Source organism: Oncorhynchus gorbuscha, linkage group LG07 (assembly GCF_021184085.1).
Source record: "Oncorhynchus gorbuscha isolate QuinsamMale2020 ecotype Even-year linkage group LG07, OgorEven_v1.0, whole genome shotgun sequence".
NCBI classification, from domain to species: domain Eukaryota; kingdom Metazoa; phylum Chordata; class Actinopteri; order Salmoniformes; family Salmonidae; genus Oncorhynchus; species Oncorhynchus gorbuscha.
Genome location: NC_060179.1, coordinates 59591650 through 59619578, shown reverse-complemented (window position 1 = coordinate 59619578; position 27929 = coordinate 59591650). Strand labels below are relative to the sequence as shown.

The following is a 27929-nucleotide window of genomic DNA, read 5'->3' as shown; positions in this document are numbered from 1 at the left end:
ACCAGTGCAGGACAGGATTTGACTGGGAAGAGAAACTATAAGTGGAGTAGTCATAAACTCTTAATCAGGGAACAGGAGGGGACTTGGCTGTAAATACAAATAGCAGATACATTCCATTACAGCTGCACCATTGTAGGTTTGGACAACAAGCTTCTCCATGAACTTAAACTCAGACATTCAAAATTCATAAAGTCAAACACAGACTGTACATCTCGCACACTTGACACATTAAAGTAGCCCAAGAAAAGTTCCTGAATAAAGCCCTGATCCTCCATATACCTGACGATAACTGACAACTGCAAGCAGACTGGTGCAGGTCCCAGAGCGGATGAGCAATTTTTAACAGTTGATCAGACTCAAACATCGTCTCATTTTCATCCGCTACAGCATGTCAGATTTCTAATGTTAGGTGTAGTCTAGGCTGCTGCAACATTCATGTCATGATTTGTTGCTTGTGTCTGTCCGGAGTGATTATGTGTTATCATCTTTGCTAAATAAATACCGGAGGGAAGTGGATAGCCTACCTGAGCACATGCGGAAAAAAATGTGCTGCGTCAACCTCTCTCTATAATATAATTCTTAATGGATGAGGCGATGGTAGCTATCAAATCATTGAGTATTGTTTTCAACATCCCAGAAAAGACAGTCGAAGGTCCATATGTTCAGCAAGTAAAGCATCATAACGGGCAATTACCTCTGCAAGCTCCTTGTAGTTGCCCTTGTTAACGGAACTTTCCCTCAAGTCATGTCCCCCTATATGCAAATTCTTGCATGCCCTGCTTTTGTTTTTTCGTTTAGCTGAACGATCAATGTTCTTCAGGTCACTGCACCCACCCCAGGTAAGGCCAGCAATACAGGCGGCCTGATGAAAGGCGTCCTGTTAACCAGCTATACTTTTGATTCAAGTTAGTATTGAACACCATCAACCTTTTCATCCGTCTTCATGAAACTGATCTCAGGCAGAGATCACAGCTCGTTTTTAATTCGCACCTTTTACGTGTACCCCAGAGAAAGAAAGGGGTTCTTCAACAAAAAGTCCACAACATTTCTGGCAGCGTTGGCCATTCTACCATTCTGGCGGGGAGAAAACTGCACACTCGTGCTGGTAGCTAGCTAGCTACTGAAGTTAGCAAAGCACATTTAAATACATTTGTTCTAAAACCAAGAAAACAATTTATAATATACCTTTTCCGTCTCCTGTAATTTGAAAAAACGAATTTGAATGGAATATTATCCCAAATATGCTAAACTATCACTCTTCACTCATAATCTCTATCCAACAATGTCACCAAGCCGTGACATTGTGTGTGATCTGTGTGGTAATATTATTAGAATCAGGTAACCATTTTCATTGCTTGTTATAGCCTAATGTTAGGTGGATAACATTGAACCTAGTTTGTTAGCTTTAGCTACCTGCAGATTCATACTATAGATATGACAATGTTTGTATTGGTAGTATGAGTTGGGATTATTCCAGTTCATTGTTTAGATAGCTATCTAGCTACCTATCTAGCTACATGTCTAAACAAAGACTCAAAGACTCCACTTCGGCTGGATTGTTACATGACCCATCAAATTAGCCAGGTATGTCTGGGGGTGATTACGGCCATCTATTGTATTTCATCCACATGTGTACACGTCTAGACAATAGTGACCCATCCACTTAGCTAGATGTGGCTGAGGTGTGGTTCTAGCATTTCCTTCACATGACCCTTCAAGTTAAGGCTCTATTTGAACTTCATACACATCTCTCTTGTTCCATGAGCATGTGGGAACTGTGCGTCATGCCTGGATCGGCTGCTTGCTTTCTCTGTGAAAATCCATGCCATGGCCAACCGCGTTACCGTTAGGACCAACTTTTGGTTGGACTTAAATATCTCTGCCTGAAATTGGCACTTTGGCGCATGTTTGAGGACACACCTCAGATATTGCCACACCTCTCACTTCAGTGCAAGCGAGTTCATATAAGACAAGTAAATTGCCATTCCGGACGCAAGGGTTGGTAAATAGCACAACGGCAGCTTTAACAGGTTGAAATTCCCAATGAGCTTGTGTGTTCTAGAATTGCACTGACTTAATGCCAGATGAAAAATAAAGCCCATAGTATCCAATTTCCATCACCCCTGACACTGACAGCCCACATGGATACTTTATGACCAGTCTACCCGACGTGTGACAGGTCTCATCAACAAAACATAATGTGGACCGAATGGGTAAACTCATAGTGAGGAATATTTCATCAATACACTCTTAGAAAAATAGCTGCTATCGAGAACATACAAGGGTCCTTCGACTGTCCCATTTTTAGTTCCAGGTAGAACCTTTTTGGTTCCATTTAGAAGCCTTTTGAGTTCCATGTAGAATCCCAAAAAGTTATACTTGGAACCATAAAAGGACCATCCTGGAACCAAAAAGGGTTCTCCTACGGGGACAGCCGAAGAACGCTTTTGGAACCATTTTGTCTAAGAGTGTACAGAAGGATGGATAAGAGAAGTCCTCCCGTGAAGACTTTCAGTAATGCCTGTGTGTGTTTGAACTGAATATTAATCTTGTCAGTGGCCTTTATCTCCTGTGCTCTGTGAAGACATTAAGAACCAGTGGGAGTCTCGCTGCCTCGCTCCTTTTTTCCCTTATATCACTTTCTCCACGATTTTCTCTCCGATTTTCTGCATCTGCATTGCTTGCTCTTTAGGCTGTAATAGTTGTAAAGCACTCTGTGACAACTGCAGATGTAAAAAAAGGGTTTATGAAATAAATGGGATCGATTGATTGATTTTCTCATTTTCCACCCTAAAATGTTCCACTCTGAACTCCCAAGCCTACTTAGTAACATCAATAATTCACTCCTTTCTCTCTATTTCACACACACACCTGCTCTCTCTCTTTCTCCACTCTCTCTCCCACTCTTCTCTGGTCTACACTGGTTGCTCTGGTTCACACTGTCTATTGTCCATGTATACTGAGAGATAGAGATGGAGAGAGAAAAGGGAGAGAGTCAAACTGCCACACTTGGGCAGAGGCTGTTATCCCATTAGTCACCTCACCCCAGGAAATATGGATAGGAAATTATAGGAGAAGAGGAGAATAGTTCTCAATTTCCTGTGTCCTGAATGAAAAAAAGACAACAATATCCTGACAGCACAAAGGATGTAATGACATTTGAAGGGTCTACCTTTCGGATTCATACAATATTGATAACACCATACATGAAGTATTTCCATATATGGACCACCTTATAGTTTGAAATTGTGTCAAGTATAGACCATGTTTTATAATTGACTTACATGGGTTACTATAGTATCGTTAGCTGCTAGCTAGCCAATTCCATTTAGTGGACAATGGAATTTTTGATAACCAAGTAATACATTGGGGTTGATCTGAGCTTGGAGCTAGATGAATGAGAGGGGGGGGGGTGAAACTGGATGAAACGAAACGCTAATTTCCTGGACAAATAGGAACAATCCTAAATAATTGGAAACCTCTTCCAATCAAGGTAATAGCTTTTTCTGTTGTCTTTGTCAAATTGACAAGTATTGCAGGGGACATTCAGGTCAATCTGGGAACAAATCAACTTGAACAACTATGGTTGGACTTCTGAAAGAGTGGCTGTGTCTCAAATGATATCCCATTCCCCATACAGTGCACTACTTTCGACCAGAGCCCTATTTGTCTCAGTTTACACCATATTCCCCATGTGTGGATAGGGCCAAAGTAGTGCACTATCCTAGGGATATCACGCCCCAGGATAAGACCCAGATGCAGACAGTTCAAATCACAGATGTTTATTGACAAAACGGGGCAGGCAAACGACAGGTCAAGGGCAGGCAGAGGTCAGTAATCCAGGGCAGAGTCAGAAAGGTACAGAACCGCATACTCAGGGGATAATGGGCCAAATGAGCGACACCTGGAGGGGGGTGGAGACAAGCACAAGACAGGTGAAACAGATAAGGGTGTGACAAGGGAATAGAGTATGTCTCTGTTCAAAAGTAGTGCTCTGTGTAGGAAATAGAGTGTGATTTGAGATGTTTCCACAGATTAATAAAATAATCAGGAGATGGTAAGAATGTTAGTAACCAGGGTTACCAGTACAGGGATACCAGTAGTCTGCTGACTCTGCTAGCTGGTAGACAAATGGATGGATGGGATGGGGAACCTGGGTAATATGGGAGAAAAGAGGGGGAAAAATATTTGAGTGATTGTTGAGAATTGCAGCAAATTACTTACAGGCGGAGTGAAGATGTCGCAGAGGGATAAACTGTTCCCATCCCTTTCGTCCTGAAATTAAGATCCCACTGCCACTATCATCCGGGTGCTGGGATGTTTGACTGGAAATTAAGGTTTTTATTTTTATTGGGGTGATTTTTGGTGCGTACGAGAAGGATTCCTTTAGCACTTTAATTTGCATATATTGTGCATGACATGACAATAATGTAAAATATATAAAATCAAAGAATATGAATAATATAAAATCAAAATACAAAAAAAAGTATTTATGGATTTTTGTGTTGGTGGTGTACACGGGTAAAATAAACAACGAAACACACATCAGTGTAATACTGATAGCTTTGAAGAAACAGTTCTTACGTTGTATATTGGAGCATTGTAATTCTGATGACATATTATTTGTACTTCCGGAGATCCTGATGACGGCAAAGCTCTACATTTACAGTACCAATCAAAAGTTTGGACACATTTACTCATTCAAGGGTTTTTCTTTATTTGTACTATTTTCTACATTCTAGAAATAACACACATAATCATGTAGTAACCAAAAAAGTGTTAAACAAATCAAAATATATTTTATTTTAGGTTCGTCAAATAGCCACCCTTTGCCTTGATGACAGCTTTGCACACTCTTGGCATTCTCTCAAACAGCTTTACCTGGAATGCTTTTACGACTGTCTTGAAGAAGTTCCCACATATGCTGAGCACCTGTTGGCTGCTTTTCCTTCACTCTGCGATCCAACTCATCCCAAACCATCTCAATTGGTTTGAGGTCGGGTGATTGTGGAGGCCAGGTCATCTGATACAGCACTCCATCACTCTCCTTCTTGGTCAAATAGCCCTTACACAGCCTGGAGGTGTGTTGGGTCATTGTCCTGTTGAAAAACAAATGATAGTCCCACTAAGCCCAAACCAGATTGGATGGCATATCGCTGCAGATTGCTGTGGTAGCCATGCTGGTTAAGTGTGCCTTGCATTCTAAATAAATCACAGACAGTGTCACCAGCAAAGCACCATTACACCTCCTCCTCCATGCTTCACGGTGGGAACCACACATGCCGAAATCATTCGTTCACCTACTCTGCGTCTCACAAAGACACTGTGGTTGGAACCAAAAATCTCATCAGACCAAAGGGTAGTTTTCCACTGGTCTAATGTCCATTGCTCGTGTTTCTTGGCCCAAGCAAGTCTCTTATTATTATTGGTGTCCTTTAGTAATGGTTTCTTTGCAGCAATTTGCCCATGAAGGCCTAATTCACACAGTCTCCTCTGAACAGTTGATATTGAGACGTGTCTGTTACTTGAACTCTGTAAAGCATTTATTTGGGCTGCTTTTTTTCTGAGGCTGGCAACTCTAATAAACGTATCCTCTGCAGCAGAGGTAACTCTGGGTCTTCCTTTCCTGTGACTGCCAAGAGTATATAAAGCTGTCATCAAGGCAAAGGGTGGCTACTTTGAAGAATCTCAAATATAAAACATATTTTGACTTGTTTAACACTTTTGGGGGTACTATATGATGCCATATGTGTTATTTCATAGTTTGATGTCTTTACTATTATTCTACATTGTAGAAAATAGTAACAAATAAAGAAAACCCCTGAAATGAGTAGGTGTATACAAACTTTGACTGGTACTATATATACTTATTATGTACAGTGGGGAGAACAAGTATTTGATACACTGCCGATTATGCAGGTTTTCCTACTTACAAAGCATGTAGAGGTCTGTCATTTTTTTATCATAGGTACACTTCAACTGTGAGAGACGGAATCTAAAACAAAAATCCAGAAAATCACATTGTATGATTTTTAAGTAATTAATTAGCATTTTATTGCATGACATAAGTATTTGATACATCAGAAAAGCAGAACTTAATATTTGGTACAGAAACCTTTGTTTGCAATTACAGAGATCATACGTTTCCTGTAGTTCTTGACCAGGTTTGCACACACTGCAGCAGGGATTTTGGCCCACTCCTCCATACAGACCTTCTCCAGATCCTTCAGGTTTCGGGGCTGTCGCTGGGCAGTATGGACTTTCAGCTCCCTCCAAAGATTTTCTATTGGGTTCAGGTCTGGAGACTGGCTAGGCCACTCCAGGACCTTGAGATGCTTCTTACGGAGCCACTCCTTAGTTGCCCTGGCTGTGTGTTTTGGGTCGTTGTCATGCTGGAAGACCCAGCCACGACCCCTTTTCAATGCTCTTACTGAGGGAAGGAGGTTGTTGGCCAAGATCTCGCGATACATGGCCCCATCCATCCTCCCCTCAATACGGTGCAGTCGTCCTCAGTCGTCCTGTCCCCTTTGCAGAAAAGCATCCCCAAAGAATGATGTTTCCACCTCCATGCTTCACAGGGTTGTACTCATCCTTGGGGTTCTTGGGGTTGTACTCATCCTTCTTCTTCCTCCAAACACGGCGAGTGGAGTTTAGATCAAAAAGCACAATTTTTGTCTCATCAGACCACATGACCTTCTCCCATTCCTCCTCTGGATCATCCAGATGGTCATTGGCAAACTTCAGACTGGCCTGGACATGCGCTGGCTTGAGCAGCAGGTCCTGCCATGTAGTTTTGGGCTGATCCCTCCCCTTCCTCATGATCATTGATGCACCACGAGGTGAGATCTTGCATGGAGCCCCAGACCGACGGTGATTGACCATCATCTTGAACTTCTTCCATTTTCTAATAATTGTGCCAACAGCTGTTGCCTTCTCACCATGATGCTTGCCTATTGTCCTGTAGCCCATCCCAGCCTTGTGCAGGTCTATAATTTTGTCCTGATGTCCTTACACAGCTCTTTGGTCTTGGCCATTGTGGAGAGGTGGGAGTCTGTTTGATTGAGTGTGTGGACAGGTGTCTTTTATACAGGTAACAAGTTGAAACAGGTGCAGTTAGAACAGGTAATGAGTGGAGAACAGGAGGGCTTCTTAAAGAAAAACTAACAGGTCTGTGAGAGCCGGAATTCTTACTGGTTGGTAGGTGATCAAATAATTATGTCATGCAATAAAATGCAAATTAATTACTTAAAAATCATACAATGTGATTTTCTTGGACTTTTGTTTTAGATTCCGTCTCTCACAGTTGAAGTGTACGTATGATAAAAATTACAGACCTCTATATGCTTTGTAAGTTGGAAAACCTGCAAAATCGGCAGTGTATCAAATACTTGTTCTCCCCACTGTATATCAGTGGAGGCTCATCAGAGTAAGAAGGGGAGGACCATCCTCAGAGAATTTCATGTGAATAAAAATTATTCAATTAAGTTCTACAGTAGCCTCAACAGCACTCTGTATGTTATCATCATGGTGTAGCCGGAGGATTGCTAGCTACTGTCCTCCTCTGGGTACATTGACTTCAATATAAAACCTTGGTTCTCAACCCCATAGACTTGCACAGTAATTATGACAACTTCCGGAAGACATCCTTCAACCTATCAGAGCTCTTACAGCATGAACTGACATGTTGAATGTAGTTCTGAAAGCAGCTAGCTACAGTTAGCTAGCACTGTAGTGCATACATTGTGGTGAGTAGTTGATTCAAATAGGGAGAAAGGCAATAGTTAAACAATTGTGAACAAAATAATTTATCCAAAAATGAAGTGAGAGAGAGAGAGAGAGAGAGCTAGCTATATTTTGTATATATTTTTTTCACTTTCACTTACTTAGGTAGCAAATGCATCTAGCTAGTTTAGCCCTACTCAAACACCCGGCTCAAACAAAGAGATGCTATGTTAGATAGCTGGCTATGACTATCCAAGACTGGAACTCTACCAAGCTTTTGGTTTTACTAATTTATTGCCACCAGGGGCCGCCGGTGTAACTGCTAAAATGCTTTTGGACTGTACACTGATTGTACTGGGTACTGTATCTTAACGCAGTAATTATATTAGCTATGTTGACTATGACATTACATTAGCTAATATGGTGACAACAATGTAGACTGTGTGTAGTGATTATGATATGAAGGTTTGGCTTGGAAAGGTTTTTTGCCTGGTCACAGACAGCTGATATGTTGTGCATTGAAGTCACAAGCGAAGGGAAAAGGTGAGAGGAGGAGAGCACGTAGATGTGAGAAGGAATACAATAAGCTGTTTGTAAGTGGCTATGAAAGTGAAATGTTTGCGTGTGATCAGTAGTGCATTCATTCTGCCAATTCTGTTGAAAAAAACGTTCCTTAAACGGAAGCAATCAGATGAAATGGGGATAAACATACCTGAATTTGTCCAATAGAAACTCTCGCTTGCCACGCTTGGGCTAATGATCGCACCCTAGATCAGCTAGATTCAGGAAAGAGTGTGCAAGACGGTATTGAATGTATCAATGTCTGTCATCTCAAATCTTTCTTTCGACTTGTGTGCACCTATGTTGTAAACTTCATAGTTCATAGGCTAGGTTGTAACAACCTTCATTCATAGGCTAGGTTGTAGCAATCTCACGATGGGCATAGCGAATATCATGCAGTAGCACAACCTATCAATTACAACTAGGTGAATGGATTATGAATGACAGTCATCCAATTTGCTCTCATTGAAATAAGGCCATGCTCATAAAAAATATAATCGTCCTACCTCATCATAAACGGCACCAACCAACACGGATTTATATATATTTACCTCCTTGGTGACTAACTCAACTTTTATTTCCTGGTTTATTTTGGGCATTCTGGGTTGTTATCAGTCATATGTCCGTGGGTAAATCTGTAATCCAGAGACACATGGAAAGGTCAAGGTATAGGTTATAGTCGATAACGTTTCGGGTGGAGAGCTTTAAGCTTCAGATGACACATCTAATCCACAGCAGGAACTTCCATATATGGCCATTGTCTTCTGTATCGGAATGCAGCCTTCGAGCAGGACCTCCACAGACTTTCATCTTTAAATACAGAAGGTATCCTTTCTGTTATCCCTTGATACTGTATATTTAGCAGGATTCTATGAAAGATGACCGAAAATATATTTTGTTTGCCCAACATGGTATTTAGGAAGATTTTATGAAATGCAAACATCTGCTATCCCATTGCATAGTAACTGTGATATCCTGAGGGCTTGTTTTGAGTCCAGTTTTATCACTGATCACCAAAACTATGTGGTTGACCCATGGGTTATGGGTTGTACACAACCAGAGTCTTGGCGTGTTATTTTAGGAAGGTCGTTCTTTGTAGCAGTACTCAGAAATGTTTTTCTGCATTATGTAAAATGTATTCTCCGACATCTCCGACAATGCCAGAAATAATTGGAAATATCAACAAGCTCCAGGCCAACTCTTGGCACGGCAAGTCCTTTTTAGCTTAACAAATTCAGGACTGTGACACTACCAATACTCTGCATGCTCTCATCTAATTTCTGAAGATTCTCTCTTCACTTTGAAGAAGACACAAGTGAACCAACCCAACCCACAAGTCAGACATTATCAAAAGGAGCTCTTTGGTATCTGTGCCGCAGAAGAAGAAGTAGATAGCTTTTTCATCTCCAAAGATATCACTTTTTTAGTAGATGACTAAAGTAAGAGGGAATGACTGTTAATCCATTGAGTTCTCTCATTCCTCCTTCCCTGTCCTTTCGACCTTCCATTTTTCCAAGATGCATCTGTATAAAGTCATTAGTATGCTCTCTCAGTTTCGATGTTAGGGGACTTTGTGTCCTCCCTAAAACTATCCAACAACATCTTCTGTTTTCATATGAGTACAGTATCGAGCAGGCAGAGGTTGTGTCAAAATGAACTTAGATTACACTTAGTTCTCCGGTACATGGGCAATTTGTCAGCGGGCAGGACGAAGGTCTAGACTCTAGTGAGAAATTAAGTGGATCTAAAAGGTCTAGGCTAGGCTGGGGACGGGACGGGAACCTCATGATAATTACATGCACATTTAAAGTCTGTGTGTACCGTAAGCTTTATGAATTAGTCGCCTGTCACTTCCTGTTTGTGAAGCCTTCCATCGCGCCTCTGAGGCATTAGTCCTGGCCTCAGAACACAAGCACATCACTGCAGCGGAATTGTGGAGTGACCGGCCTCCACCGTTCTATATTGAATTATAAGTAAATAAATCAATCAACGGGAAGTAGGTTAGGAGCGAGACCGGAGTGGCTTTGTTCGCCTCCCATAATCCAACCTGGAGCACCTTCCAGACGGCCTGCGTCTCGCCTGACCTCAGGCCCTACTTCCCCTCATTTTAATGAACATCAAATGTCAGTCCAGAATAGACGAGGGAGAGGAGTAGAGAGGAAACTTTTTGAATAGCCAAAGATATCAATGATTATAGGGAGAAACATACAGTATCGGTGCTGACATTTATCTTGTGTTGCAAGTTATTGTTGTGCATTTCAACAAGCTTCAGTTAAAAAGTTAAGTGAAATTCAGTCATGTTATATTGCCCCAGTTGCATCAGCATCAGATTCAGTTGCGATCATTCAAGCGAATTCACACTGTGTTGTGAGAGAGATTCCAGACAGGTGTTTTTAGAGCCAGTAAACCATGCAGTCAAAAACCATATCGCACATAATCTCCACTTCATTTTGCTCAACAGACCTTCACTGTCAGCTCTTCTTTGAAGAGTTGTTTCAATCAGGAGCCACACACACGCACACACACACACACACACACACACACACACACACACACACACACACACACACACACACACACACACACACACACACACACACACACACACACACACACACACACACACACACACACACACACACACACACACACTGTCATGCTGATGAATGAGGACCCAAAAGCGACTTGGCGAAAACAGAGTATTTAATCCAGAATAAACTTTACAAAACAAAAAGCATAATACTACACGTAAAAACGAGAACAGACTGGAGACTTGATCGAGAACTGCAGGTTGCCTCGGGAAGGCACTTGAACCTAGCAGACTCAGACACCTGCTCACCACGCAGCATCTGAGGGAAACACGACACGACAGGGCAAAACATAGACACAGCACGGTGAATTATAAATGAGGATCCGACAGGGCAGGTACGGGAAACAAGGAGAGAAATAGGGACTCTAATCAGGGAAAAGGATCGGGAACAGGTGTGGGAAGACTAAATGATGATTAGGGGAATAGGAACAGCTGGGAGCAGGAACGGAACGATAGAGAGAAGAGAGAGCGAGAGAGTGAGAGAGGGAGGGGGAGAGAGAGGGATAGAAAGAGGGAAAGAACCTAATAAGACCAGCAGAGGGAAACACAGGGACAAGACATGATAATAAATGACAAAACATGACAGTACCCCCCCACTCACCGAGCACCTCCTGGCGCACTCGAGGAGGAATCCTGGCAGCAACGGAGGAAATCATCAATGAGTGAACGGTCCAGCACGTCCCGAGACGGAACCCAACTCCTCTCCTCAGGACCGTAACCCTCCCAATCCACTAAGTATTGGTGACCCCGTCCCCGAGAACGCATGTCCATGATCTTATGTACCTTGTAAATAGGTGCGCTCTCGACAAGGACGGGAGGGGGGGGGAAGACGAACGGGGTGCGAAGAAAAGGCTTAACACAGGAGACATGGAAGACAGGATGGACGCGACGAAGATGTCGCGGAAGAAGCAGTCGCACAGCGACAGGATTGACGACCTGGGAGACACGGAACGGACCAATGAACCGCGGAGTCAACTTACGAGAAGCTGTCGTAAGAGGAAGGTTGCGAGTGGAAAGCCACACTCTCTGGCCGCAACAATACCTAGGACTCTTAATCCTGCGTTTATTGGCGGCTCTCACAGTCTGTGCCCTGTAGCGGCAAAGTGCAGACCTCACCCTCCTCCAGGTGCGCTCACAACGTTGGACAAACGCTTGAGCGGAGGGAACGCTGGACTCGGCAAGCTGGGAAGAGAATAGAGGAGGCTGGTAACCCAGACTACTCTGAAACGGAGATAACCCGGTAGCAGACGAAGGAAGCGAGTTGTGAGCGTATTCTGCCCAGGGGAGCTGTTCTGCCCAAGACGCAGGGTTTCTGAAAGAAAGGCTGCGTAGTATGCGACCAATCGTCTGATTGGCCCTCTCTGCTTGACCGTTAGACTGGGGATGAAACCCGGAAGAGAGACTGACGGACGCACCAATCAAACGACAGAACTCCCTCCAAAACTGTGACGTGAATTGCGGGCCTCTGTCTGAAACGGCGTCTAACGGGAGGCCATGAATTCTGAACACATTCTCGATAATGATTTGTGCCGTCTCCTTAGCGGAAGGAAGTTTAGCGAGGGGAATGAAATGTGCCGCCTTAGAGAACCTATCGACAACCGTAAGAATCACAGTCTTCCCCGCAGACAAAGGCAGACCGGTAATGAAGTCTAGGGCGATGTGAGACCATGGTCGAGAAGGAATGGGGAGCGGTCTGAGACGACCGGCAGGAGGAGAGTTACCCGACTTAGTCTGCGCGCAGTCCGAACAAGCAGCCACGAAACGGCGCGTGTCACGCTCCTGAGTCGGCCACCAAAATCGCTGGCGAATAGACGCAAGAGTGCCTCGAACACCGGGATGACCAGCTAACTTGGCAGAGTGAGCCCACTGAAGAACAGCCAGACGAGTGGAAACAGGAACGAAAAGGAGGTTACTAGGACAAGCGCGCGGCGACGCAGTGTGCGTGAGTGCTTGCTTAACCTGTCTTTCAATTCCCCAGACTGTCAACCCGACAACACGCCCATAAGGAAGAATCCCTCGGGATCAGTAGAAGCCCCAGAAGAACTAAACAGACGGGATAAGGCATCAGGCTTGGTGTTCTTGCTACCCGGACGGTAAGAAATCACAAACTCGAAACGAGCGAAAAACAACGCCCAACGAGCTTGACGGGCATTAAGTCGTTTGGCAGAACGGATGTACTCAAGGTTCTTATGGTCTGTCCAAATGACAAAAGGAACGGTCGCCCCCTCCAACCACTGTCGCCATTCGCCTAGGGCTAAGCGGATGGCGAGCAGTTCACGGTTACCCACATCATAGTTGCGCTCAGATGGCGACAGGCGATGAGAAAAATAAGCGCAAGGATGAACCTTATCGTCAGACTGGAAGCGCTGGGATAGAATGGCTCCCACGCCTACCTCTGAAGCGTCAACCTCGACAATGAATTGTCTAGTGACGTCAGGAGTAACGAGGATAGGAGCGGACGTAAAACGTTCTTTTAGAAGATCAAAAGCTCCCTGGGCGGAACCGGACCACTTAAAACACGTCTTGACAGAAGTAAGAGCTGTGAGAGGGGCAGCAACTTGATCGAAATTACGAATGAAATGCCGATAGAAATTAGCGAAACCTAAAAAGCGCTGCAACTCGACACGTGACCTTGGAACGGGCCAATCACTGACAGCTTGGACCTTAGCGGAATCCATCTGAATGCCTTCAGCGGAAATAACGGAACCGAGAAAAGTAACGGAGGAGACATGAAAAGAGCACTTCTCAGCCTTTACGTAGAGACAATTCTCTAAAAGGCGCTGTAGAACACGTCGAACGTGCTGAACATGAATCTCGAGTGACGGTGAAAAAATCAGGATATCGTCAAGATAGACAAAAACAAAGATGTTCAGCATGTCTCTCAGAACATCATTAACTAATGCCTGAAAAACAGCTGGCGCATTGGCGAGACCAAACGGCAGAACCCGGTACTCAAAATGCCCTAACGGAGTGTTAAACGCCGTTTTCCACTCGTCCCCCTCTCTGATGCGCACGAGATGGTAAGCGTTACGAAGGTCCAACTTAGTAAAGCACCTGGCTCCCTGCAGAATCTCGAAGGCTGATGACATAAGGGGAAGCGGATAACGATTCTTAACCGTTATGTCATTCAGCCCTCGATAATCCACGCAGGGGCGCAGAGTACCGTCCTTCTTCTTAACAAAAAAGAACCCCGCCCCGGCCGGAGAGGAAGAAGGCACTATGGTACCGGCGTCAAGAGACACAGATAAATAATCCTCGAGAGCCTTACGTTCGGGAGCCGACAGAGATTATAGTCTACCCCGAGGAGGAGTGGTCCCCGGAAGGAGATCAATACTACAATCATACGACCGGTGAGGAGGAAGGGAGTTGGCTCGGGACCGACTGAAGACCGTGCGCAGATCATGATATTCCTCCGGCACTCCTGTCAAATCGCCAGGTTCCTCCTGAGAAGTGGGGACAGAAGAAATGGGAGGGATGGCAGACATTAAGCACTTCACATGACAAGATACGTTCCAGGATAGGATAGAATTACAAGACCAATTAATAGAAGGATTATGACATACTAGCCAGGGATGACCCAAAACAACAGGTGTGAAAGGTGAACGAAAAATCAAAAAAGAAATAGTCTCACTGTGGTTACCAGATACTGTGAGAGTTAAAGGTATGTCTCAAATCTGATACTGGGAAGATGACTACCATCTAAGGCAAACATGGGCGTAGGCTTGTCTAACTGTCTGAAAGGAATGTTATGTTTCCGAACCCATGCTTCGTCCATGAAACAACCCTCAGCCCCAGAGTCAATCAAGGCACTGCATGTAGCACCCGAACCGGTCCAGCGTAGATGGACCGACATAGTAGTACAAGATCTAGATGAAGAGACCTGAGTAGTAGCGCTCACCAGTAGCCCTCCGCTTACTGATGGGCTCTGGCCTCTTACTGGACATGAATTAACAAAATGTCCATCAAATCCGCAATAGAGGCACAGGCGGTTGGTGATCCTCCGTTCCCTCTCCTTAGTCGAGATGCGAATCCCTCCCAGCTGCATGGGCTCAGTCTCAGAGCCAGAGGAGGGAGATGGTTGCGATGCGGAGCAGGGAAACACCGTTGATGCGAGCTCTCTTCCACGAGCCTGGTGACGAAGATCTACCCGTCGTTCTATGCGGATGGCGAGAGCAATCAAAGAGTCCACACTGGAAGGAACCTCCCGAGAGAGAATCTCATCTTTGACCACTGTGTGGAGTCCCTCCAGAAAACGAGCGAGCAGCGCCGGCTCGTTCCAGTCACTAGAGGCAGCAAGAGTACGAAACTCTATAGAGTAATCCGTTATGGATCGATCACCTTGGCATAGGGAAGCCAGGACCCTAGAAGCCTCCCCACCAAAAACTGAACGGTCAAAAACCCGAATCATCTCCTCTTTAAAGTTCTGGTAATTGTTAGAACAATCAGCCCTTGCCTCCCAGATAGCTGTGCCCCACTCTCGGGCCCGGCCAGTAAGGAGTGAAATGACGTAAGCAACCCGAGCTCTCTCTCTAGAGTATGTGTTGGGTTGGAGAGAGAACACAATCTCACACTGGGTGAGAAAGGAGCGGCACTCAGTGGGCTGCCCGGAGTAGCAAGGTGGGTTATTAACCCTAGGTTCTGGAGGCTCGGCAGGCCAGGAAGTAACAGGTGGCACGAGACGAAGACTCTGGAACTGTCCAGAGAGGTCGGAAACCTGAGCGGCCAGGCTCTCCACGGCATGGCGAGCAGCAGACAATTCCTGCTCGTGTCTGCCGAGCATGGCTCCTTGGATCTCGACGGCAGTGTTACGAGCGTCTGTAGTCGCTGGGTCCATTCCTTGGTCGGATCCTTCTGTCATGCTGATGAATGAGGACCCAAAAGCGACTTGGCGAAACCAGAGTATTTAATCCAGAATAAACTTTACAAAACAAAAAGCATAATACTACACGTAAAAACGAGAACAGACTGGAGACTTGATCGAGAACTGCAGGTTGCCTCGGGAAGGCACTTGAACCTAGCAGACTCAGACACCTGCTCACCACGCAGCATCTGAGGGAAACACGACACGACAGGGCAAAACATAGACACAGCACGGTGAATTATAAATGAGGATCCGACAGGGCAGGTACGGGAAACAAGGAGAGAAATAGGGACTCTAATCAGGGAAAAGGATCGGGAACAGGTGTGGGAAGACTAAATGATGATTAGGGGAATAGGAACAGCTGGGAGCAGGAACGGAACGATAGAGAGAAGAGAGAGCGAGAGAGTGAGAGAGGGAGGGGGAGAGAGAGGGATAGAAAGAGGGAAAGAACCTAATAAGACCAGCAGAGGGAAACACAGGGACAAGACATGATAATAAATGACAAAACATGACACACACACACACACACACACACACACACACACACACACACACACACACACACACACACACACACACACACACACACACACACACACACACACACACACACACACACACACACACACACACACACCATACTGGGGACATTACATTACACATGTACCTTTGATCGGTCATCTCTGTGAAGTCCTGGCAAACATATGGAAGAGACAGGAAGAAAGGAACATGAAATAAAAAGGGGGAACACCACCTCACTTTATTAGCTGTCTGTGATGTGTGGTTCACGTCAGGCCTTAAAGCAATACCCTGCCTCACAGGGTGACAGACTGATAATCAGGAATCTTCTCTCCTTTCCCTCTGCTGCCTTTGATGGATGTAACTGTCATACCCAGGTCATTCTTAAATTGCAGTGGCATTTCAACTTGCAATTTGTATTTACCAAAACGTATTGGACAGTATTACTGAACTTCTTAACCGTATTAATCAACATAAATTATAACACTACAGCATGACATTCTAGACATTTCTCTGCTTTCACCTTTGGGGAAACAGTTTGGGGAAGGCCCTTTCCTGTTTCAGCATGACAATGCCCCTGTGCAGAAAGCGAGGTCCTACAGAAATGGTTTGTCGAGATCGGTGTGGAAGAACTTGACTGGCCTGCACAGAGCCCTGACCTCAACTCCATTGAACACATTTGGGATGAATTGGAACGCCAACTGCGAGCCGGGCCTAATCGTCCATCAACAGTGCCCGACTTCACTAATGCCCTTGTGAAGAATGGAAGCAGGTCCCTGTAGTAATGTTCAAACATTTAAGTGAAAGCCTTCCCAGAAGAGTGGAGGCTGTTATAGCAGCGAGAGAGAGGGCAATGGACAGGGTATAAACAGCAGATGGGGACATTGGAGTATGGACTGGGGAGGGGGAGAGGGCAAGGAAGGTTGAGCGTGCTCTCTCACTGGCTAGCAATGTGGTGGCGATCCCATGCTCATACAGCTTTGCTTGCATTACAGGGTCCAGACCAACTCCATATTATTGTAAGTGATTTTGGAATGAGATGTTCGAGCAGGTGTCCACATACATTTGGTCATGTTGTGTATATTAGACATTGTAGTGATAACGGACTAACTGGATTATACATCAAATTGTGATATTGGATTACAACAGACTGAGTGGAATATAGCTACATTTCATGAACGTTATTGGGGTTGGAATGGATTAAGTGAAATATACGGCAGGTTTATTGGATTAACTGTGAACAGGCTGAGTGGATTGTGCGCAGAGGAAACTTCAACTGCACGGCGATACGCAATGAGAGTTTCACACATTGGGCTCGGCATTTCCAGGTCTGCTGTGAGACATCAGGTATGGTCATAGCCCAGTTGGCCAAAGTTCTGCCCTCTCTTGGTGGGGCCTGCTTTCAGCTTTTGGGGTGGCCTCACAGTTGACATGAACATGAAAATTCATCTTCCACAAATGCCAGGCCCCGCCAGGGTAATGGACCACTTGAGGTTTATGCAGCAGAGCTGTGTTGCCTTGTACACACTGCTTTCCCAGATTATGGTGAAGCTGCCGTTACAGGGGAAATATTGAGGTTCATTGCTGGGTCTGGACCCTGTAATGCAAGCAAAACTGTATGAGCATGGGATCGCCACCACATTGCTAGCCAGTGAGAGAGCACGCTCAACCTTCCTTGCCCTCTCCCCCTCCCCAGTCCATACTCCAATGTCCCCATCTGCTGTTTATACCCTGTCCATAGCCCTCTCAAAGTGGACAAATTACTTTATTGCATCCTTAACACATAACCAAATAAAGGTGTGCCAAGCTTGTAACGTCATACTCAGGAAGACCCGAGGCTTTAATTGCTGCTTAAGGTGCTTCAAAAAAGTACTGAGTAAAAGGTCTGAATACTTATGTAAATATATTTCAGATGTTATTTTTAATACATTTGCAACATTTTCTGAAAACCTATTTTTGCTTTGTCGTTGTGAGGTATTGTGTGTAGATTGATGAGGGGAGGGGGACGATTTAATCCATTTTAGAATAAGGCTGTAACGTAACAAAATGTGGAAAAAGTGAAGGGGTCTGAATACTTTCCGAATGCACAGTATGACTGCACCATCAAACACAGAGATGGAAAGAAACATGGGAATGCGGGTATACCTCACACAAACATTGTCTGTTGACAGCCCTCAGTGTCAGAAAGATGGCACCTCTCAGGGAGAGGTTGACCAGGGGAGATGTCCTCAAACATGGGCATTGAGAATCCTGTGTGGACTATCTTAAAAGCTGTCCCTACAGGAGGACATGGTCTCCCGGCATTCATATGACAGCTCAGTTGAGCCCTTCCTGCAGATTGTTGTCGCAGATATACCCCTCAGTGGGTCACCTAGGTTGTAAAAAGACACTGGCCAGAGCAAGAGAACAGGTTTACTGGCCTTTCATGGCTGTGGATATAGCAAAGTACTGTATATAGCATGTGCCCAGAAATCTAGCCCTCCCTTCAGACAGTCACCAACACTTGCCCCTTCCAAAAAGCTGAGCTTCATATAACACGTTCAGGGCACAGGTATGTTCTAGACATCCAAAACTATTTCACTAAGTTAGAGGGAGTGATGAGCTCTGTAGCAGAGTCTTACAACTCAAAAACTGTTTTCTGCTCCTTCCAAAAGATAGAATATGTAGATAATTGGCCCTTTTTCTGTAACTCACCCACAAACAGGATCAAGCATGGCCTGCTGAGGAGTGACGGCTCCATCCTAGCTAGAGGGGTGCTCTCATCTTGTCTATCAACATAGACAGGGCTATAACTCCTCTAGATCCACAGTGAGATGGGGTGCAGGCCTGGCAGCAGGCTGTTAGCCAGCCAGCCTGCCAGTTTAGTGCAGTCTGCCACTAGCACAGTCAGAGTAGTCAGCTCAGCTATCCCCATTGAGACTGTGTCTGTGCCTCGATCTAGGTTGAGCAAAACTAAACATGGAGCTGTTCGCCTTAGCAATCTCAGTGGTATAAGGCAGAGGTGTCACTAACATTTCCAACAGCAAATTTCAATTTACAAAAAGAAAAGACTGTGTTTTAGTCTTTTGAAATTCTAGTCATGAAATCTATGTAGTCTACTCAATCACTTTTTATAGCTACTGTTTACAGGCCTCCTGGGCCGTATACAGCGTTCCTCAGTGAGTTCCCTGAATTCCTAATGGACCTTGTAGTCCATTAGGAATATTCACATTTTTAGTGACTTTAATATTCACATGGAAAAGTCCACAGACCCACTCCATCATCGACTCAGTGGGTTTTGTCCAACATGTCTCTGGACCTACTCACTGCCACAGTCATACCCTGGATCTAGTTATGTCCAGTGGAATAAATCCTAGTAATCCTGGACTATCGGATCACCATCTTATTACATTTGCAATCGCAACAAATAATTTGCTCAGACCCCAACCAAGGATCATCAAAATTTTTTGCCGTGCTATAAATTTTGTGCTATAAAGCCCAAAGATTCCTAGATGCCCTTTCAGACTCCCTCCACCTACCCAAGAATGTTGGAGTACAAAAATCGGTTGACCACTTAACTGAGGATCTAAATGTAAACTTGCGTAATACCCTAGATGCAGCCTCAGCCCTAAAAACAAAAAGCATTTGTCACAAGAAATGTGCTCCCTGTTATACAGAAAATACCCGAGAGCTGAAGCAAGCTTCCAGAAAACTGGAACGGAAATGGAGCTCCACCGAACTGGAAGTCTTCCAGCTAGATTGGAAAACCGTACCGTGCAATATCGAAGAGCCCTCACTGCTGCTCCATTATCCTATTTTTACAACCTAATTGAGGAGAAGAACAATCCAACATTTATTTTTGATACTGTCGCAACGCTAACTAAAAAGCAATATTCAACAAGAGAGGATGGCTTTCACTTCAGCAGTGATGTTTTACTTTTAAACTCAGACAAAACAGAGATGCTAGTTCTAGGTCCCAAGAAACAAAGAGATCTGCTGTTGGATCTGACAATTAATCTTGATGGTTGTACTGTCTTCTCAAATATAACTGCGAAGGACCTTGGTGTTACTCTGGACCCTGATCTCTCTTTTGATTAACATATTAAAGACAACTTTTTTCCGTCTTTGTAACATTGCAAAAATGATGCAGAAAAGTAAATCCAATCGCAGCCAGTTGTGATACAGCCTGGATTTGAACCAGGGTGTCTGTAGTGACACCTCAAGCACTGAGATGCAATGCCTTAGACCACTGCACCACTTGAGAGCATAGCAGTGTAAAAAAAGAGGGGGGGGGGTCAATGCAAATAGTCCGGGTAGCCATTTGATTAGCTGTTCGCTTGCTGTGCGGTAGCAGAGAGAACAGTCTATGGCTAGAGCGGCTGGAGACCATTTTTAGGGCCTTCCTCTGACACCGCCTGGTATAGTGGTCCTGGATGGCAGGAAGCTTGGCCCCAGTGACATACTGGGCCGTACGCACTACCCTCTGTAGCACCTTGCAGTCGGAGGCCGAGCAGTTGCCATACCAGGTGGTGATGCAACCAGTCACGATGTTCTCGATGGTGCAGCTGTAGAACCTTTTGAGGATCTGAGGACCAATGCCAAATATTTTCTCCTGAGGGGGAACAGGCGTTGTCGTGCCCTCTTCACAACTGTCTTGGTGTGTTTGGACCATGATAGTTCATTGGTGATGTGGACACCAAGGAACTTGAATCTCTCAACCTGCTCCACTACAGCCCCATCGGTGACAATGGGGGCGTGCTCGGCAGCTTGACCAGGGGCTCAGGTTGTCAGAGAGAGAGAGAGAGAGAGAGAAAAAAACATACGGTACGCTAGATAAGAAAAGCTGACCCTAGCCCCTGGCACATAAGCTATTGCTGCATCATTACTGGGGACTGAGATGGGGATTGGGAGACACTGTGGTGCTGTTCAACGGACAGGGCCAAGCAGGAAGGATTGGATTTGAACAACTAGCTAGCTTTATCAGATAGACATTTTCAGGAAAATAAGTTAATTTAGCAAGCCAATAAAATTTATATAATTGCGTTGGTTAAACATTGAAATCATTGAAAACATTCTAAATCTAGCAAGATACAATCTGAGAGATTTTTTATCTCTGACAGTAGCTGTTTTCTCTCACCTTACCTGGGCAGTGCAACAGCCAGATAGAAGCAGCTGCACAGCTGATCTTCTTCCCCATCCCCTCTTGTCTAGATTCTACAGTGCGCTAGCCTGAGAAAATAGATCTCAGCTTGCTAACTAGCAAAGCCAACCAATTACACAACAAATATACACACAGCAAACAACCAGCCATTTTATTTCTATTTAAAATAAGATAGCTAGCTAGTGTCAGCTTTGTAGCGATAATGCTATGTGGAAACCCTCATAAAAAATGTTGCCTCCGTTTTTTCCCTTGCATTTCCTCCATTTTCCTCCCTGCTGTAGCTTTGAAATTCCGTGAATATCATTTAATCATTTAAAAAAAAATCCTTATTTAGCAACATCTCCTCCTTCTGTGAGTTGGTGAAGCATCACGACGTCCTGAAAGTGAAACTGAAGTCAAACGGAAATTAAACCCCATATGAAGTCGAATGGAATGTGGGAGGTGCCAGAATGCATTGACCCTAGTAAAGATATTCTCTGGTACTTGTTTATACCTTATAGCCAGTAGTTCTGAAAGTAGCGCTCACGAGCCAATTGTAATCCCCCAAAATTGCATACTACATCACAAATGTGTGGATATGTGCACCACAACATTGCTCTCTATCTCTCACTCTACTGTGTGTGCGTCTTGCTAGCTGTTACTCAAATGGGGAGGGGCTGAAGCTCATAGGCTGAATCTTGAATTGCTAGGGGGGCTGGCCCACGTGGGGGTAAATCTAGGAAAAATGGTACCGCACAGCTTTCAGAAAACAGTTGCTTTCAAACTAGGGATTTTCATGGCTAATTGAGGTAAGGCATTAATTCTGCTCATAGATGATGCATGTATGAACTATACATTGACACATCCAGCCCAAAGCGGGAGGTTTAAAAATACTTGCTAGTTACCAAAGTGCCGGAGCATGTCTTTAATGTAAAAGTATGTCACCAAGTACTTGCACTGTATTTCAGATGAGCTGACAGGAGGTTGAATATTAGGGACTCAAGGATTTACAGCTACCATTTTTCATCTGGCAAAGCCGCATGACCTGTATGGTTCAACCGTAAAACATATAAGCCAGTCACAGCATAACCAGCAGTGCCTCCGCAAGCAAGTGCTGCCACCACAGTGGCCGAAGAGCTGGCAAACACTTCCACAGGCTCTGACACAAATAACCCACCACAGATGCAGGTTTGTTGCCAACCACTGGAGGAAACTCAAAGGGAGTTGAAGGACTGAAAGGATACGCAGGGGTATTTCAGGGAGAGGTACTCTGCTTCTCCACTGTCAGACGATGTAATTAGGATGGAGACAAGAACCTGACAAGAACATGTTCCTAACTGTTATCAGTTCTATTCAGCGTTTTAAAGATTTAATTGTGTACATTGGCGAGTAGAGGGCACAGGGGCTGTCTCTTGAGGACCAAGTTTTCATTGCCCTCATGAAGTTGTGTCAGAAGAACACCAATTTGCACTTGGCCAGTCCCTTCCATTGTAGCACTAACACCATTAGTCGTGTAATCCTCACTCTTATTCATGTACTCCATAAGCTGTTGTTCAAAAACATCATGAACACAGTTTCAGCATGTTTACCTTCTTCTTTAAACATTTTAGAATGGTCATTGACTCACCGACATAGAAATTGCCATTCAAATGGATCAGCACGCCCAATTTTTCAGTTTTTGATTTGTTAAAAAGTTTGAAATATCCAATAAATGTCGTTCCACTTCATGATTGTGTCCCACTTGTTGTTGATTCTTCACAAAAAAATACAGTTTTATATCTTTATGTTTGAAACCTGAAATGTGGCAAAAGGTCGCAAAGTTCAAGGGGGCCGAATACTTTCGCAAGGCACTGTACATACTCATCCTACAGAGGGATGCACTCATTCATGCTCTTATTGTGGGTCGTTTCAAATGCAGTGATAACATACTGCAGCAATTTGTGTCCTGGCTCCGTGTCCGATAAGGCTATTGTGCAGGAGAGTGGAGTGTTAGATCATTTTAAGTCTGGAGATGTAATCCTGGCCGACAAAGGGTTCCCTCATCCAAGGAATAATGCCCGAGGGAGTTTCGGTGAATTTACCTCCCTTCCTCAGCCAGGGAAAGATTACAAGGAATCAAATCCATGTCAAAAGGGCAAATGCAAGATTGAAGGATTTCAGAATCCTGAGATTTATCCTAGCATATCTCAAAAGCCATACTGATGTGCTTGTATAGGTCTGTTGTGCGTTGGTTAATCTACACAATCCCCTCATCAGAGATTGCAGTTGATAGAAATGAGTAGTGCAGCTTTACCAGCCTGTCCTCTCTGTTGTCATCACCAGTTTGTCCTCTCAGCTGTTAACCCCTTTGCTGTCAGGAAACCCTCAGAATTCTCTGGTCTATTAGTGACCAATTGAAAAGCTTTTGCTGTCATCGCCTGTGAGAACATCATTAATGTAAACGGTGTACTTTATTTCTGCATTTTTCTGCAATTTCATATTTACTGTGAACAGTACCTTGTGTAGCCTGTTAATAATTCCATTACTGTTATTTGTTTTACAGTTAAAGCAAAGCTAGAACCTGCCAACCCCCCTCTGCTGTATGGGTGACCAATGGAAAACCTCTGCTGCCCGAGTGACGAATGGAAATCCCCTGGCTTTGCTGTCATCACCAGTGAAAACTTCGATAAATTAAGCTGTATGCATTGACAAGATTGGTTGTAAATTGAAATGTGCATCGTCATCTCTACTATGAACTTCACTTCAAATCAAATCTTATTGGTCACATACACATATTTAGCAGATGTTATTGCGGGTGTAGCAAAATAATAAAAAATCTAGCTCCAACAGTTCAGTAATACCTAACAATTCACAACAATACACAAAAGTCCTCTTTGGGCTCTGTGGCCAACATCCGGGGAAATTGCAGAGCACAAAATTCAAAATACAAAATTCGTAATATTAAACATTCATGAAAATACAAGTGTCTTAAATCGTTTAAAAGCTTAACTTCTTGTTAATCCAGCCGCTTTGTCAGATTTCAAAAAGGCTTTATGCGAAAGCACACCATGCGATTATCTGAGGACAGCGCCTCGCATACAAAAGAATTACAAACATTTACCAAACAAGCAGAGGCATCACGAAAGTCAGAAATAGCAATAAAATAAATCACTTATCTTTGAAGATCTTCCTCTGTTTGCAATCCCAAGGGACCCAGCTACATAACAAATGGTCGTTTTGTTCGATAAAGTCCTTCTTTTTATCCCAAAAAAGTCCGTTTAGTTGGCGCGCTTGACTCAGTAATCCACCGGTTTCCCTCGTTCATAATGCATACAAATGAATCCCGGAAGTTACCAATAAACTTCGTCCAAACAAATCAAACAACGGTTCTAATCAATCCTCAGGTACCCTGATATGTAAATAAATGATACAATTTAACCTGATGACAGGGTAGGGTTCCCTTTTGGGAACGACCCCTCCCACGTTCAGCTGGAACGGTGGCGCATGGAATGCAAAAATATTCTTAGAAATATTTAACCTCCACACATTAACAAGTCCAATAGCTCAAATGAAAGATAAACACCTTGTTCATCCAGCCAGCAAGTCAGATTTCTAAAATGTTTTACTGCGAAAACATAGCACATATTTATGTCAAACCACCACCAAAGACACAGCTAATTTGAATAGCCAAGTTGAACAAAATATGCAATCAACAAACGCAGGATTCAAAGAAAAATAATTCACAATTCCGTCTTTAACAACCTTTTGAAAATCTTCATCAGATGACAGTAATAGGACATGTTACACAGTACATTTGTTTTTTTCAATAATATGCTATTTATATCCATAAATCTCTGTTTACAATGACGCAATGTTCAAAAAATGCTACTCAAATGTCCAGAGAAATGATGATTGCTCCGGCAGATAACGTCAGATAATAAGCAATACACATCATAAACTTTGACTAAATATACCTGTTCTACATATAGATAGAAAGATACACTTCTTCTTAATGCAACCGCTGTGTTACATTTATTTTTAACGTTACAGAATTCGTTCAATGGGCTATAATATGAGACGGCATTCACACATTAGCATTATGTCTCCTCTATGTTGGACTCCACAGAAACACAAAAATAACCACATAAATATTCACTTACCTTTGATGTTCTTTGATCATAAGCCGTGGAAGTAGTCATACTTACCAAAAACTGCATTTGGTTTTCAAGTCTGTGTCTTTGGGCTATCAAACACGACAAATTCCGTCTGAAATGCAGCCAAAATTCTAGTGGATGCGCATCAAAACTTCAAAATTACATATTATATGTCAACGAAACTGGTCAAACTAAGTGCAGAATCAAGCTTTAGCATGTTCTGAACATGCAAACCAATCCTTAGCTCGAACAGACAAACAGACATCGTTTGGTCAACCCTGGAAGAAAGAGTTCTCTGGACCCGACGCGCGCATCAAAGTGCATGTATTTTAGCGTGACCTGAAGGTTTCAGCCCACCAAAAGTGGAGGGAGCGTGCGATTCTCACAATGACAGGCCCCACTGAAAGCAGACATCGCGCTGAATAGATAGAAACTGTTCCCAGATCTGTAGCTGGTTGGGAAGGGTGGGGGCGATGACGTCAAAGTTGGCCCAACTTTCATGATGACAAGAGAGAGTCTGGGAGAATGGCTGCCCTGAGAGTTCTGCTTTACATACAGACATAATTTGAACGGTTTTAGAAGCTTTAGAGTGATTTCTATTCAATTATAATTATGATATGCATATATTAGCAATTTTGGACAGATTTTTTTTCTTTCTGTTTACTATGGGCACGCAATTCCTCCAAAGATGGCAGTAGTCAGCCCTATCTTTAACAGGTTTTAAGACTGAGAATAGTATGTTCATTACTGGAGATAAATAACTAAGTGCGCGCCCTCAGCGATGTGCGACACAATACTACAGCCAAAATGGGAGCCACCAAGAAAAATGACAAATTCTAGCTAATTTAAAAAAAACAAGCCTGAAACTCTTTCTAAAGACTGTTGACATCTGCTGGAAGCCCTAGGAACTGCAATCTGCGAGGTATTCCATTGATATTCCCATAGACAGGCATTGTAAATGGTGTCACCTCCAAAACAATACATTCCGGATGGATTCTCCTCGGGTTTTCGACTGCTATAGCAGTTCTGTTATACTCACAGACATTATTTTAACAGTTTAGGAAACGTGAGAGTGTGTCCTATGCAATACTACCATTTATATGCATATCCTAGCTTCTGGGCCTGAGTAACAGGCAGTTTACTTTGGGCACCTCATTCATCCAAACTTCCGAATACTGCCCCTTAGCCTTAAAAGAGTGGAATTAAGAAATATATACATGTTAGGACGAGTAATGTCGGAGTGGCATTGACAAAAATACAGTAGAATAGAATACAGTATATCCATATGAGATGAGTAAAGTAGTATGCAAACATTATTAAAGTGACTAGTGTTCCATTATTAAAGTGGCCAGTGATTCCATGTCTATGTATATACGGCAGAAGCCTCTACGGTGCAGGGTTGAGTAACCGTGGCCTAGAGAAGCTGTTTGTCAGTCTCTCGGTCCCAGTGTTGATGCACGTGCATTGACTTTGCCTTCTGGATGATGGCGGGGTGAACAGGCCATGGCTCGGGTGGTTGATGTCCTTCATGAACTTTTTGGCTTTCCTGTGACATTGGGCGCTGTAGGTGTCCTGGAGGGCAGGCAGTGTGTCTGCAGTGATGCGTTGGGTAGACCACACCACCCTCTGGAGAGCCCTACGGTTGCGGACGGTGCAGTTGCCATACCAGGCAGTGATACGGCCTGACAGGATGCTCTCAATTGTGCATCTGTAAAAGTCTGTGAGGTTCTTAGGGGCCAAGCCAAATTTCTTGAGACTCCTGAGATTGACGAGGAGCTGTTGCGCTTACTTCACCACACTGGCTTTGTGGGTGGACCATTTCAGATTGTCAGTGATGTGTACGCAGAGGAACTTGAAGCTTTCCACCTTCTCCACTGGGGTCCTGTCATTGTGGATAGGGGCGTGCACCCTCTGCTGTTTCCTGAAGTCCACGATCAGCTCCTTCGTTTTGGAGAGGGAGAGGTTATTTTCCTGGCACCACTCTGCCAGGGCCCTCACCTCCTCCCTGTATGCTGTCGTCACTTTTGGTAATCAGGCACATTACTGTTATGTCGTCTGCAAACTTAATGATTGAGTTGGGGGCGTGTGTGGCCACGCAGTCATGGGTGAACATGGAGTACAGGAGGGGGCTGAGCATGCACCCTTGTGGGGCCCCTTTGTTGAGGATCAGCGAAGTGGAGGTGTTGTTTCCTACCTTCACCACCTGGGGGCGGCCGTCATAGAAGTCCAAGACCCAATTGCACAGGGCGGTGTTCAGACCCAGGGCCTCAAGCTTAATGATGAGCTTGGAGGGTACTATGGTGGTGAAGACTGAGCTATAGTCAATGAACAGCATTCTTTCGTAGGTATTCCTCTTGTCCAGATATGGATATGGCAGTGTGCAGTATGATGGCGATTGAATCATCTGTGGATCTATTGGGGTAG

The 27929-nt window shown here is 44.2% G+C and overlaps 1 long non-coding RNA gene across 1 annotated transcript; it reads right to left on the bottom strand.

Moving 5' to 3' along the window:
• Nucleotides 1-3766: 3766 nt before the first annotated feature.
• On the bottom strand, nucleotides 3767-4936 carry LOC124039416. The gene is made up of 3 exons (XR_006839569.1): nucleotides 4882-4936; nucleotides 4084-4153; nucleotides 3767-3904 (listed from the first exon to the last, which is right to left on the bottom strand). It is a non-coding gene; the product is annotated as an uncharacterized LOC124039416 (long non-coding RNA).
• Between the last annotated feature and the right edge of the window lie 22993 nt (nucleotides 4937-27929).